This window comes from Equus przewalskii, chromosome 27 (genome assembly GCF_037783145.1).
Source record: "Equus przewalskii isolate Varuska chromosome 27, EquPr2, whole genome shotgun sequence".
Lineage (NCBI taxonomy): Eukaryota > Metazoa > Chordata > Mammalia > Perissodactyla > Equidae > Equus > Equus przewalskii.
The window spans coordinates 31129081-31143091 of NC_091857.1; the positions used below are offsets into that span (position 1 = coordinate 31129081).

At 46.9% G+C, this 14011-nt stretch overlaps 1 long non-coding RNA gene across 3 annotated transcripts in view; it reads left to right on the top strand.

The window, feature by feature from the left end:
• The window catches only part of LOC139079933 (uncharacterized), a 25210-nt gene extending 15934 nt beyond the window's left edge, over positions 1-9276 (top strand). Inside the window, exons 5-6 of one of the 3 annotated variants that reach the window (XR_011533976.1) lie at positions 16-5748; positions 7175-9276. This is a non-coding gene — a long non-coding RNA (uncharacterized lncRNA). Of the gene's footprint in view, positions 1-15 lie in introns of all 3 variants that reach the window. The other 2 variants (XR_011533977.1, XR_011533975.1) reach the window with 2 other exon arrangements.
• The last annotated feature ends 4735 nt before the right edge of the window (positions 9277-14011 follow it).

Here is a 14011-nt window from a genome sequence, read left to right on the forward strand (position 1 = left end):
CCCCCTCTTTCTCAGACAAGCGTCCATCCAGGTTCCTGACACCAGGACTCTCTAGAAGAAAGAAAAGGCCAAGAAGAAACTTCCAAGGAAGCTATTTGTCACCTTGTCCCGACTTGCAGATGGGGAGTGAGGAAATTTGTCCCAAGGATCACGGCTGGGAAGCGGCCAGGCGCAGCGTCCCACTCGGGCCTGGGTGATGCTCAGTCCTCCCTGTGATGGATCCTCCTGCCCTGCCCTGTCTGTGGGTCCAGCCTGCACAATGTCTGTGAAGCGGTTCAGCGAACACTGTGAGCACGTGTTGCCAAGGTGGGTCCCCGAGAGACTGAAGCCGATCTCACCTTCTCCAGCTTCCCGCCGTGGTGCAGCCCTCAGAGGGGACCTCCTGATCCACCCCGTAGGGCAGCCGGGCATGCCTGCTGTCACATTCTGTCACCCAACAGGTGACACATTCCCCAAAGCTCACTCTGCTTGCAAACCCTGAAGCAACATAAAGAGCAGCCCCAACTCAGGGCCCAACGCCAGATGCCCCTGTCGATCCTTCTGTAGACATCCACTGTGCTCAGGGCCAGGGGACACGCCCAGTGCTGTGGAGACGGGGAGCAGGAAGTCAGCCAGTCCCAGTGTGCCCTAATCCTCAAGGATATATAGCGGTTTTTCCAGAAATGCTCTAGACTCGGGCCTCATCCTCCTGCACGGGTCTGTGACTGCGACTCGCACAGGGGGCACCTCACAGCGGTCCTGAGGCCCAGCAAGAGCATCTCTTTGGGATCTGAGTCAGGTCCCACCTGGCTGACCCACGGCGGGCGATTTTAAGCTCCCCATCCTGGTCCCCCACCTGCACCCTCCCTGCTCTGTTTCAGCGTCTTCACTGTTCTCCAGAACATCGTGTCAACCTCAGCTGTGTTCTTCAAGTTTCTCTTCTCTGGCAGCCACGTCCGATTTGTCTTGGGGCCTTTGCTCCCTCCAGGAAAACTAAAAATTAGCTCAGGCCAGCCGGTACAGGCCAGAGCTCTCCCCAAAAGCACTGCTTTCAAAGCTGCCCACATCCCTGGGCTGTCTCTTTCAGGGCACAGTAAGGTTGGGCCCCTGCTCCAGCCCATAGCAGCTGCCCTCCCACGTATCAAGAGCTAACAGGCTACGGGCTGTCAGACCAACCTTTCACATCCATTTCTTGATTGAGTCCTTGCAACTATCCAATTCGATAAGCATTCTTGTGCTTCCCATTTGATGGATGCAAAAAACAAAAGAGGCATAGAGATGTTAAGTTACTTATCCAGGGCCACACAGCTAGTGATTTCCAGAAACTGGACTCTAACCCAGGTGTTCTTGAGAACTCACAATCAAAATTCTACTCAACAGCTTGAACATCTGAGATGTGTGCATGTAGATAGGTAGACAGATGACAGATAGAGATTGATAGATAGATAGGTAATAGGTAGATGATAGGTAGGTAGATGATGGATGATATACATAGATAAATTATAGATGGTTGATAGATAGGTTGATAGAAAGAAAGGTAGATGGATAAATGGATGGATGATAGATGATATAGACAGATAAATGATAGATGATTGATAGATAAATGATACAGATTGATAGAAAGAAGGAAAGAAAAATATATCAAAGGATGGATGATAGATGACAGATAGATATAGATAAATAGATGACAGGTAGATAGATAAACAGATTGATAAACAGAGGGATAGGTTCCCTTTACAATAGGCTGGTAACTCCCACAGGAGATAGGTATTATATTTTTTTCTACATCAGTCTTTTAAAATTCCCCCCAATGCAGATGCCTAGCCCCATGGAGGGCAGCTTCCAGAGGAGGGAAAAGGCTCAGAGCAGTCAATCTCCTTGTGCAGGCGCCACAGCTAAGAGCCGCTGCAGAACCACGCAGCACGCTGACTTGCCCCCGGGAGTCCCCTGTGGCACCGGGCTTCATGTGGCTCTGTGTTGGGGGCTGGCACGGGCAGCGGGGCACCAGCTTCTCCCTCAGACGTGAACCCGAGGCAGAGATAAGAGCAGCCTCAAGATGCCACCTTCAGGACACCGAAGTGTCGTCTTCAGGACACCAGACATCGGAAACGAAGCTTTGCTCCCGGGAACATGTCAGGTACAACCAAACACACTGTCAGTATCTGAGGGGGACAGGGGGACCTGCAGACCTCTCTGGTAGCAAACCCTCGTTCACCCCCCTGGAGCCGGCAGCTGGCGACGGTGCTGGGGGCGGTGGAGAGCCTGGCCCTGGGAGGCTGGTCTGCAGCCAGACCCCAGGTTCAGGCATGCCCCACCATCTCCTGTGAGAGCTTAGGGAAGTCACCTAGCCTCCTGGTGCCTTAGCTTCCTCACCTGCAAAATGGGGACCTTAGCAGTAACTCACAGAGCGGTGATGCGGTAAGTCAGTTTCTATATGAAAGGGGCTTGAGTGGTGTCTGGAAGTGGTGGCATAAACGATCCCCTGGGATGGTGGAGGCCGACCTTTGGCGCCCCCATGACAATGCCTTTGCCATGGCAGCTGCTGCTGCTAAGTCAGGCTCTGAGTTTGTCTTGGCTTGACTTGTTTCCATTTTCAATTGAAAATTGAATTTGGATAGACTTCAGCCTGACTGGGTCTGCTCCCTGGCCCTCGGCCAGCCAGCTCTGAGTAACTGCAGACAGGGTGGGGTCATCGGGATTTGGTTATTGGATTTTTTTTCCCCCCTGCGGTTTTGGGCAACCTGCTCCATGACGGGCAGCTGCGTCGTCTTAAGGCTGGACTTTCCGGGAGAGCATGTGGGTCACTCAGGGCGTCAGCTGGAAAGGACTGCTTTTGGATGAGGTCATCTGCCTGGACCAGGAGCTGCTTCCTTTTGCCTTGCAGCCCCTCAGTTGATCAAAGTCTGGGGACACCCAGCTCCAACGGCTGTGGCTTCATTGCTAGACAATTGGGACGGCTGTTTCCATTTGTGAGGATGTGACTGCTCCTTGCTGATCATCTCTGTGCTTCTCTGGCCATAAGCCCCGTCTCCAGCACCCCCAACACCTCACCCCCCTGAGCTCTGGGGGTAGGCAGAGGAGGGGAGCCCCAGTCAGCCGCGTCCCTGCTCCAGACATGTATCCCACTGACCCCCACCATGAGGGTCTCTTCTACTGGCTGGCATCCAGTTAGCGGGGCTGATGGGCCCTTTCCTGGCTGTTCTCCAACTGTCCTGAAGTGTGCTCACTGGGACCCATCTCTCCCTGCCCCTGGGAACCACTGCAGGCCCGTTCCCCATGACACCAGGCCTGGCCATGTTGAAAGTCCTATGAATCTAAAACTTGAATGAAGAGCATTTAGCTTGGGGCACACCCTTTGTGCATGCTTGTGTGCATGCGCGCGGGGTGGGGCTTTTTATTTATTAAAAAATATTTGTCTAGGGCAAGAAGTACCCAGATACACCAGCCCAGAGCACTAAATCATGGGAACAGGGAGGCAGATTGCCTTCATATCATACAGAGACCAAAGACTCCTCATGGAAGGACCCAACACAAGATTATTCTAGCAGATCGAGGTGCTGGCAGCCCCCTGAAGCAATGGGTTATGATCAGCGGGGGGCAGTCCCGAAGCCCCAGCACTGACACTGCATTTTGTCAGTGATGTCGGAATGGCACCCTCTTCTGAGCGCTGTCGTACCACGCTGGGCCACTGGCAGCAGATGCAAATGGAGTCGATAACTCTGCAAAAAGTCGCCAGACAATTTATCCTGCTGGCACCAAGCCTAGAATTATAATCAGATCTTGACTTCTTCAAAGCTTTCTGGCTTTGGATTTTCCAAATCGAAAATAAATATCGAGGGCAATTACCTTCCTTTAGTCCTCTGATGTGCGAAGGAGAGTTTTCATCCATTAATTCAAGAACTCTTTCATTTCATTCGGAAGGTATTAGTCCATGGAAATTGTTAACTCAATATCAACACAGGCCGTCTAGGTTTTGACTAAAAAGAGAGAGGATTTATTATGCCCTGGGTTAATATTTTCCTCTCTTTAAGGTCTTGGGCATGCCAGACACTCCTTCTCAGACAAAAACGGCTGTTTTCTTCCCATTACTGGACGCATTGTTTGTCCCCCTTTACCTGTTATCCTCAGAATAACCTCAAGGGGGCAGCAAACCACAATGTCTGGAGGTGGTTCTGGGGCATTCCCTGCAAACGCAGAGCTGATCCGGGACTCTCCTCCAGAAGGGGAATGGTTATTGGATTACTGGTTGCCTTCTCCGGAGCTTCTTTGGGCTTGACAGGAAAGCACTTCTCTTGGAGGGAAAGCCAGAGCTCCTCCAGTCTCATTTTTAGAGAGCTGCGAACATGACCAGACCTATTAATTACTTAATTGAGGTTCTGGGCTTTGAAGATGAAAAGTGCTGTGTAAGTGGCGAGTTCTGTTGTTTCCAGTCTGGGGAGCTCTTTATTGCGGCTCTTCTGAGTATCTCTTTCAAGTCATCAAGTTCACTCTGGTGACCTTCCTCGGTGATACAGACAACCCACCCCACCCCTGAGGTTCAAAGAAGTGTCTCGTGGGTGAACCCACTTGGAAACACATCCTTGATCGCAAGCACACCAAGCTGCCCACAGAGTGCCAGCAAAGGGCTTAGTCACCCTCGGCGTGCGTCCCTCTCACACATCCAGTCACAGGCCCCCTGTGGTGGCTGAGAATTTGCAGGGGTGCTGGTTCCTTAAAGACTCTATGCTTGGCTGAGATAAGCTGATGGGTGTCTTGGTGGCTTTGTGGCCCTGCCCGGGCCCACATAAGTGAGCAGCATCTCCATGTGGGACGCCAGCTCGGCCCGGGGTTGAGTAGCATCTGGGTTCATCTTCACCTGTGGGAAGCAGGGGTGAGGGGAGACAACCCTGCACGGATGGAGCAAAGTCATAGGCAATAATGGAAACACTCGAACGTGGAGTTGATGCTTTGGTTTACAAAGAACTTTCACATCTGACATTATCTCAGTTGAACTTCTCCAAGACCCGGTGAAGCGGCTGAGGATGTGGGGGGAGCGGCAGGAGAATTCCAGAGCAGCAGGAAGAGAGGTGCAGGGCCGGAAGTGAAGACCAGGAGGGCAGGGCTTCTCTCTCGAAAGCCCGCCGCCTCCCTTCCTCCTCTCCTCCTTCCGCCCTCCCTCCTTCCGATTAGGTGGGAATGCTGAAATGGGTACAAAGGCAAAATCCTAAAGGCAAACCCCCAAAGCTGACCTAACCTAAGATATTCGCCTCCGTGGTAACAGAATTAAAAAGTCAATTCCTATAAAGCAGGGCGTTTGACACACTCTGCTGCCCTTAGTAATTTTTGTAGATGCTGTACATAGTTTTTTTTCGCATCTAAATGGAGGAGCAAGAGAAATCACGGAAGAAACTTACAAAGTCTAGACTCACTGCAAAGGGCTGTGAGGGAAAACAGGAACCCCCGATCCAAGGTGGTGTTTTCCTTCCCAGGCTGGGCGTGTGCGCGTCTTCGCAGTGCGGGGTCCCTTCACGTGCAGACCATGGCCTCACATAGCTCGATAAATCTGCCTCACTTAGTTTTTTGAGAGTCTCTACAATTCCCTTAGCTGGATTACTACGACCTCAAGAACAAGACCGTGACTTTCTCCACTTGATAGTCCAAAAAACACTGAGCACAGACGCTGCCTACGGCCTGTCTTTGCCACACGTTTTCTGAGAGCACGGATGCACGAGAGAAGGGACCGGAGAACGGAGGCAGGCTGCCCAGTTCAGCAGAAGAGCTGTGTAGTCGGTGAGGTCCTTTTTTATTACAAACCACTGAAATGGATTCTGGCTTATCAGTTTAATCAAAGTGTAATTAAAACTGGGAATGTCCTGGAAGGAGACTGGGGTTTCACGGGCTCAGAGGTGGCATCAGCAGGCTAAGTTGCCCCTTCCATGCCCAGCTGCGCCTCTTTCCGGAGAGCTGCCCTTTACGTGACCCGGCCTCAATTTCTTGGTGTCTGGGTCTTTCCCGTCCAACCTCAAACTCCCAGGAGTTTGGATAGATCTGGTTAGATCAATGGGTGTGGCCAGAGGGTCAGAGTGCGTGCGTGCGTGCGCGCGTGCGTGCCCGTGATCTTAGGGAAGCAGTAGCTTCTCCAAGCTGTCTATTTCATGTCTTATATTTTCATCTGTTGTCTCTTCCAACCCTACCGTAACCCTGCAGGGGGCCGCCCTTTTTTGCACATTGATACTAAACATAGCAGGAAAGAGCACTGCTCTCTAGGATTTTCTTCATTTAACTCTCTACATATTTCTTACAAGAATAGTGTATTTTCTTCAAGCGTGATCGGGTTTTCTGTTAATAGAAAGTTTAGAAAACAGAGAAAGTACCAAGAACAAAATTAACATTGTCCGCAATCCCACTATTCAGAAAGAACAATTGTCTCATTTGGTTGATATCTATTTTTATATATATATTTTTTTCTTTTAAATAAAAATGTATAGGTAGTATAATGTATAGGTTCTATAAAAAGCTCATTGTTTTGTCATCTTTCTCTTCATCTGCTGAATTTCCCATTCCATTAACTATCATTTTCCGTCCTTTTTAATGGGTGCTTAATATATTCTATCACATACATGTGGCAATGTTTATTTACTCAGTCCTCTGTTGGGTGACATTTAGGTGCTTCAGTTTTTTTTTGCTGTTATAAACAATGAAGTGACAAACATCCTTGAAGACGTATCTCTGTACATCTGTCTGATTATTTTCCTAGGATAAGTTTCTACAGGTGAACAGGCTCAGTTTAGGGATCTGCTTTTTTTTTTTTTTTTTTTCTGCTGAGGAAGATTTGCCCTGAGCTAACATCCACTGCCATCCTTCCTCCTTTTTTGTTTTTTGACTGAGGAAGTTTAGCCCTGAGCTAATATCTGTGTCAATCTTCCTCCACTTTGTATGTGGGATGCCACCAGAGCATGGCTGACGAGTGGAGTAGGTCCCCGCCTGGGATCCAAACCTGCAACCTGGGGCTGCCAAAGCAGAGTGGGTGAAACTTTAACCACTAGGCCACAGGGCTGGCTCCAGGATGGGCATTTTTAAGACTTTTTGATAATAAGATCACATGCCCTTCTGAAATGTTGTACTAAGCGTCCTCCCCACTAAATAAGATCATAACACTGAGGATTGTTCATTTACAAAGTATTATTCATTTTCCTTTTTTTCTTTTTTGAGGAAGATTAGGCTTGAGCTAACATCTGCAACCAACCCTCTTCTTTTTGCTGAGGAAGACCAGTGCTGAGCTAACATCCATGACCATCTTCCTCTACTTTATATGTGAGACGCCTGCCACAGCATGGCTTGACAAGCAGTGTGGAGGTCCGTGCCGGGGATCAGAACCAGCGAACCCTGGGCCGCTGAAGCGGAGCGCACAAACTTAACCGCTGCACCACTGGGCCAGCCCCCTTCATCTTCCTATTTTACAGAAGAAAACAACATCTCATTTTGTCTTCATATTTTTTTAGATTTTTAGAATACTTTTTATTGAGGTATAGCATATAAAATGCACACATCTTAGGTGTACAACTCAATGAATTTTTATGTATAGCAATGCCTACATAACTACCATCAAGATCGAGATAGAGAACATTTCCACCACTCCAGAAGGTTCTATGTACCCCACCCCCACTATTCCGCCTTTTTTCACCTTAGAACAGTTTGCCTGTTTGTGACTCTCATATATATTGAAACATACGGTAATTACTCTTTTGCATGTGGCTTTTTTGACTCAACATTTCGTCCTTGGGAGTCACTCCTGCTGATGTGTGCATTTGTAGTTTGCTTGTTCTCATTGCTCACTCCATTCTATTGTGTGAATAAACCACACTTCATGTATCCATTCCTCTGCCGAAGGATATTTGGTTGTTTCCAGTTTTGAGCTACAATGAATAAAACTGCTATGAACATTCTTGTAATGCCTTGGTGGACAGAAGCACTCACATCCATGGAGTATATGCCCAGGATTGGAAGTGTTGGGCCAGACACTGTTCACATATTCAGTTTTAGTAGATCATTCTAAATATCTTTTCTATGTGGTTGTATCAATTTAACTTCCTCCCAGACATGAATGAGCATTCCAGTTGCTCCACATCCTTACCAACACATAATATTTTTAGTCTTTTCAGTTTCAGACATTCCGGTTTAATTTGTATTTTTATTGTTACAGGTGAGGTTGATCATTTTTGGTCCAGGTGGATCGACCACTTGGATTTCTTCTCTTTTAGAATTGCTTGTTCAAGAAGGCTTCTCCCCTTCTTTTCTATTGGGGTGATTGCATTTTTTTTATTTTTACTGATTTTAAGAGTTCTTTGTATGTTATTATTTTATAACACTTGGTTATACATGTTGCATATTTTTGCTTTCATTTAGGTAAAATGGCGCTGGATACAAACAAGTGTTGAAGCCTTACTATGGACCAGGCACTACTCTGGGGGTTTTATATATAATCTCATTCATCCTTATACTTTACAGAAGAAGAAACTAAGGTACAGGAAGGTTGAAGAACTTGCTTAGAGTCACGCTATTAGTAATCGTCGGGTGGAATTCATCCTCAGGCTGTTGCACATAACACGTCAAACTTAGCCACTACGGTCTACCATTCTTGTGAATTTTCAACTAGGCCACTAATCTTCAAGGCTGCTGGCAGAAATTGTGGCGCCTTCCTTTACAATCGTATTTGGAACGATGATTTTATTCTACGATGTGTCTGATTCTGTTTAAAGGAAGGTTGTGCGTTCATCTTGATTCTCATTGGAAGAGACACACCGTGACCAAGATTTCTGATGCCATTGGGTGCTGAGCAGCAGAGACCCCCTTGGTGGTCATCCACTAGTCCTCAGCTTGGTTCATGGTCCCTCCTCCCCTACCATCTCCCTGCTGGCACCCTTGGCTCCTGCCAGACTATGCTGCGTGCTGTCTTCTGCCCACGGCTTGGGTTCGGGGCTCTCTAGCTCAGTCCTGTAAGTGCAGAGGTAAATTGGCATTGGAGACAAGAGTATAATTAATCCTTTCAGTATCACCCTCCTCTCATGGCCAAGACACATATATTCCCACTTTGGAGAAGCGATTCCTGAAATCATAATGACAGCCAACACTGCTGTGTTCATTCCAAGAACTTCAAGTACAACACACATAAGTAGGTCATTTGATCCTCAAATGTTTTTTTGGAATAACAATCATACCTACCTCAGGTGTCATACCTACATGTGCATGGTGATATAAAGTGGAAACAGGAATTATTGAAATGTGATATTTAAAATTTAAGCATTTTTTAAACTAAAAGTTCAAAAATCCAAAAAGAAATTATGATGGAATGCACAACAGTGGGAGTTTTGGAAAAATAAGGGTTTTTTTTAGCAAAACACACACGCACAAGCACACACACTTTGCTGTCTTGGGAACTCCAGCAGCCTGGGGGGTGGCCCCTGGGACTGGGCATTGGAAACCCCAGCCCTGCCCTGGGCAGGAGCCGCCGAGTCCCTTGCAGCCGTGGAATCCTTGTCTCCATTCTCTGGACCCCTGGCAGCAGGCCCTCTTCCTCTCAGCGGGGCTGGCAGCCGCTCATCCCTTTCCTGCTGTCACCACCCCTCAACTCTTTTTTTTTTCCTTCTTCTCCCCAAAGCCCCTGGGTGCATAGTTGTATATTCTGGTTGTAGGTGCTTCTAGTTCTGCCATGTGGGGCACCGCCTCAGCATGGCTCAATGAGCAGTGCTTGGTCTGCACCCAGCATCTGAACCTGGGAAACTCTGAGCATGCAGACTTAACCACTTGGCCATGGGGCCGGCCCATCAGCTCTTTTGATTGCCTCCTCCCTCTGCCACTGCCTGCCAGACCCTCTGCCCTGAAACCAATCCCTCAAATCACTTCACGATGCACCTTGAAACATCCATGTCAACACGTCATTACTCAAAATCCCACAGCAAAGAAATGCATTTTAGAACGTGACCCACTGCATCTGTAAGCATGTGCAGAGATACATGCTTACGTGCATACATATATGTGCATATACACACCCCCCCCCAGGAAAACCCGCGACAAGATGAGTGAAATAAGGTTTACTTTTCCTACATGACACCCTCTCAGACATTTATTCCATTCCATTCCATTCTATTTTATTCTAGTCTATTCCATTTTATTCGATTTCACTTCATTAAAGCGAATGCTGATGCGGCCCCAGTATCTTCATTTCCTGGCCCCCTGATGGGTTGCATCCACACTTTGACTCAGAAGGAAAGTTCGAAATCCTTAGCCTTCTTCTCAAGGTTCTTGCCAATCTACCACCCCCAGGCTCCCCGCTCCTGCCAGCTGCCCCCAATGTCCCTCCAGCCTTTTCTTCAGGACTCCACGTGAGAACTTTGATTTTATTCTCTCCAGACTGTCCCAGTTCTCAGTGCTTCCTGACGCTCTTCTCCCTGTCCTGGTTGGTGCCATTCCCTACCTCATCCTGCCGGACTCACGGGCTCAGTTCCACCCCTGCCTCCTTTCTGAAGCGTCCTCCACCAAGGTCCTCCTCTTTTGTTTCCTGCCCCACACATCCGGCATCTAGATCAGGAGCATGGGCTCTGCTTTCATAACTCTTAATTTATGAACAACCCACCACTTCTAGGTGTGCTTCCCAGTCCAAACCATCAGGAAATGCTTGGCCAGGAACAGGGCACTTAGCACTTTAGCAAGTTACTGGTGCCCAGAACACCCAACCCCGCCTTCCCCAAGGCCCCCACCCTTGGGCTGCCTGTGGTGTGATGGAGAAGAAGTGGGAATGTTTTGGTAGCAAGCTGGAATCAAAAGCCAATTTTCCTGCAGAGATAAACAATGCTATATAGGTAGATGCACCTGAAAAGGTGTTTTGAGCGCTGTGCTTAAATACATCGTGGTTATGTCAGCCTTTATGAGCTAGCCAAACAAGCTGCCCTCTAACTCGGAAAATCATTTTTACAATTGCGCTACATCCTGTACAAGTTCTAAATCATCGAGCAACAAACAACTTTTGGAATTCTGCCTGTCCTTTGGTTGTCACCACCTGTACTGCCCAGTCTTACCACCTTTCCAGATGGGTGTGTCTTCTCTCCCCAGCGGATGCCAGGCCTCTGAGCACAAGCACTGTGTCCCCAGCCTCCCCCCATTTGCTACGGGGCTGAGCATGGCGCCTTGTGCAAGGTGGGGTCTCCCTCTGTGACCATTTGTCATCTCATGACATGTCGTCCTCCCTGCCTCCTCTGAGCACCCTGCGACCTCAGCTCCGTCTTTACCTTGGATTATCCCAGAGTAAATGGGCCCGTCTGTTGTTTGGAAAATCTTAAGGGATACTTAGGAAAGAGAAAACATGGAGAGAGATGAGAAGGGAGATAGAAGAGGAGAAGGAAGGAAGAAAGACTAGAAAATAGATAAGAATGAGGGAACAGAAATGAAGAGAGGAAGAAAGACAGGAGAGAAAAGGTAAAAATATGACAACGGGGGAGAAAAAGAGAGATGAGGACAGAAAAATAAGAGGAGGAGAAAACGGAAAGTCAAAACAAAAAGAAAAGAAAAAGGAAAATGCTACTAAGCTGACGAGAAATTGTTTTCCAGCAGAAAAAGGCAGAGAAGCCAGACTAGGGCGTGAGAACTAAGATTCAGGATTTCCATCCTGGACACAAAGAGACCAAGGTGTATGGAGTTTCATTTCTACAAGATGAAGAGGACTATGGAGATGGATGCTGGCGATGGCTGCACTACATCAAGGGTGTATTTACCACCATTGAACTGTACCCTGAAGAATGGTTCAGATGGTAAATTTCACATTATATGTATTTTACCACAATGAAAAGAACAACTAAAAAAACACAAAAACCAAAGATGCCTATTTGATCAACCCCCTATTAATGAACAACTAGGAGTTTGCATTTAGTATATGGACTAAATTTTATTACATATTTTTCAAGTATAAAGTTCTGAGCTTCATGCTAGATATCCAATAGAATTATTGATTTAAAATAAATAAGAGAAATGTTCCAGGGTCAAGGATTGACTGAGAAGGGACATGAGGGAATTTTCTGGGGTGATAGTATTGTTCTATATCTTGATAAGAGTTTAGATTCCCTGGGTGCATGCATACACACTTAAGATTTGCAAATGTACACTTAAGGATTGTACATTTCCTTGGAGGTAAATTTTACATCAAAAGAAAAAACTGTAAAGAAATATTTAACTCTAAATAAAAGAGTGACCAAGGAGAGGACTCGGGCAGGTATTTCTGATGGATGAGGAGCTATAGCCACCTAATAGAGCCAACAGCTGTTTACAGACCCAAGCTAAGCTGGAGAGGATGCGGGGGTCACTCCCTTTGCACTGGCCAGTGGCTTCAGGCTGTAGGCAGCCTTCAAGCCCTGGCCCAAGTCAGAACCTCTTCAGTGTATGGCATCACCTTACTGCTAATGGAGCATCTTCCCCTGAAATTCCCAAGACAGTGGTCCCACCCATCCTTGGAGAAGGAGGAGGAGATGGCAAGGCCATGGACGGTTCCAGGTGCTCTCAAGTCCCTAAGTGCTGTCCAGGGTGCGGCCCAGAGCACTTATGTGAGGGACCAGTGCATATCTGCCTCATGACACATCAGGCTCTAAAAAAGCAAAGAGAAGTTAAGAAGATTAAACTAGATGCAATGGTCCACTGGAATGCCTTTCTGCTGACCCCTTAAACTGGCCTGTGTGTGGCATGGACGATGGGATTTTGGAGGACAAGGTGAAATCAACCCTCTGTGGTCCTGTTCCAAATGCCCTCTATTCACTTACAACATGTATCTCTTATGGAAGGTCTTTGAGCTACAAGGGGAAAAAATATCAGTTGAAGACTACACAACAGAAAACAACTTAAAAATGAGTTTTTACTTTGAGAGAGGGATATGCACAATGTTATCTACTTTTTCGTTAATGTACAACAGAAAACTCTATCTAGTAAAAACAAAAATAATAAAATACATACATTGGGTTAATATTGAGGTTAGTTGAAAGAAAGAGAGAAAGAGGAGGAGAGTAAGACTAGATAGGAAAGATGGAGAGAGGCAGACACATAGAGGCAGAGAAGGAAAATGAAGAGAGAGAGAGAGAAAGATGATCGACTGAGGGGGAAAAAGGGACAGATACACATGCATAAAGCACACAGATGCCCACAGGCAGACAGAGACCCTCAGAGACCAATAAAGAAAGATACACATATGGGTGAGGCACTTATGAACGTAGGCAGGCCCACAGATCTGTGCAGGAAGAAACAGTTGCAGCCTGGGATCTCTTAGAGCATCCCTGAAAGGTGGAAAATGCTGTTCCTTTCCCGCAACTGCAGCACAAATGAAGATTGTGCCTGATACTTTCACCGCAATCAGATGGTGTTAAGCTAAAGGTCAGATATCAGACGGACTGTCCCTACTCCTGATTTATTTGGATGACATACGGGTCCCAATTTGGTGCTAAGCTTTTTCATTTCCCTTCTCAGTTAAGACAGGTTTTTAAGCACTGTTTATACCTTTAGAATAATTTGTCATCAATTCATTTGGGCATTAGGTGGGCATCAGGGCCCCTTAAAGATGTCCAGGTCCTAATCTTCAGAACCTGAGACTATGTTATGTTACACATCAAGGGAGAATTGAGGTTACAGATGGAACCGAGGTTGCTTATCAGCTGACATTAAAATAAAGAGATTATCCTGGATTATACGGTGGGCTGGGTGTAATCACAGGGTCTTTAAATGGAGAAGCAGAAGAGTCAGAAGTGAAGAGGAGGCATCATGAGAAAGACTCAAAGAGCCATTGCTAATTTAGGATGGAGGAAGGAGCCAGGAGCCACGGAATGTAAGAGGCCTCTAGAAGCTGGAAAAGGCAAGAAATGGATTCTCCTCTGGAATCTCCAGAAAGGAAAGCAGCCCTGCTGAATACTTTGATTTTCGCCCAGTAAGACCTGTTTCAGACTTCTGACCAGAATAAATTTGTAAATTTATTAATTAATAAACTTAATTAATAATTAATATACTTATTATTATGTATTGCTTA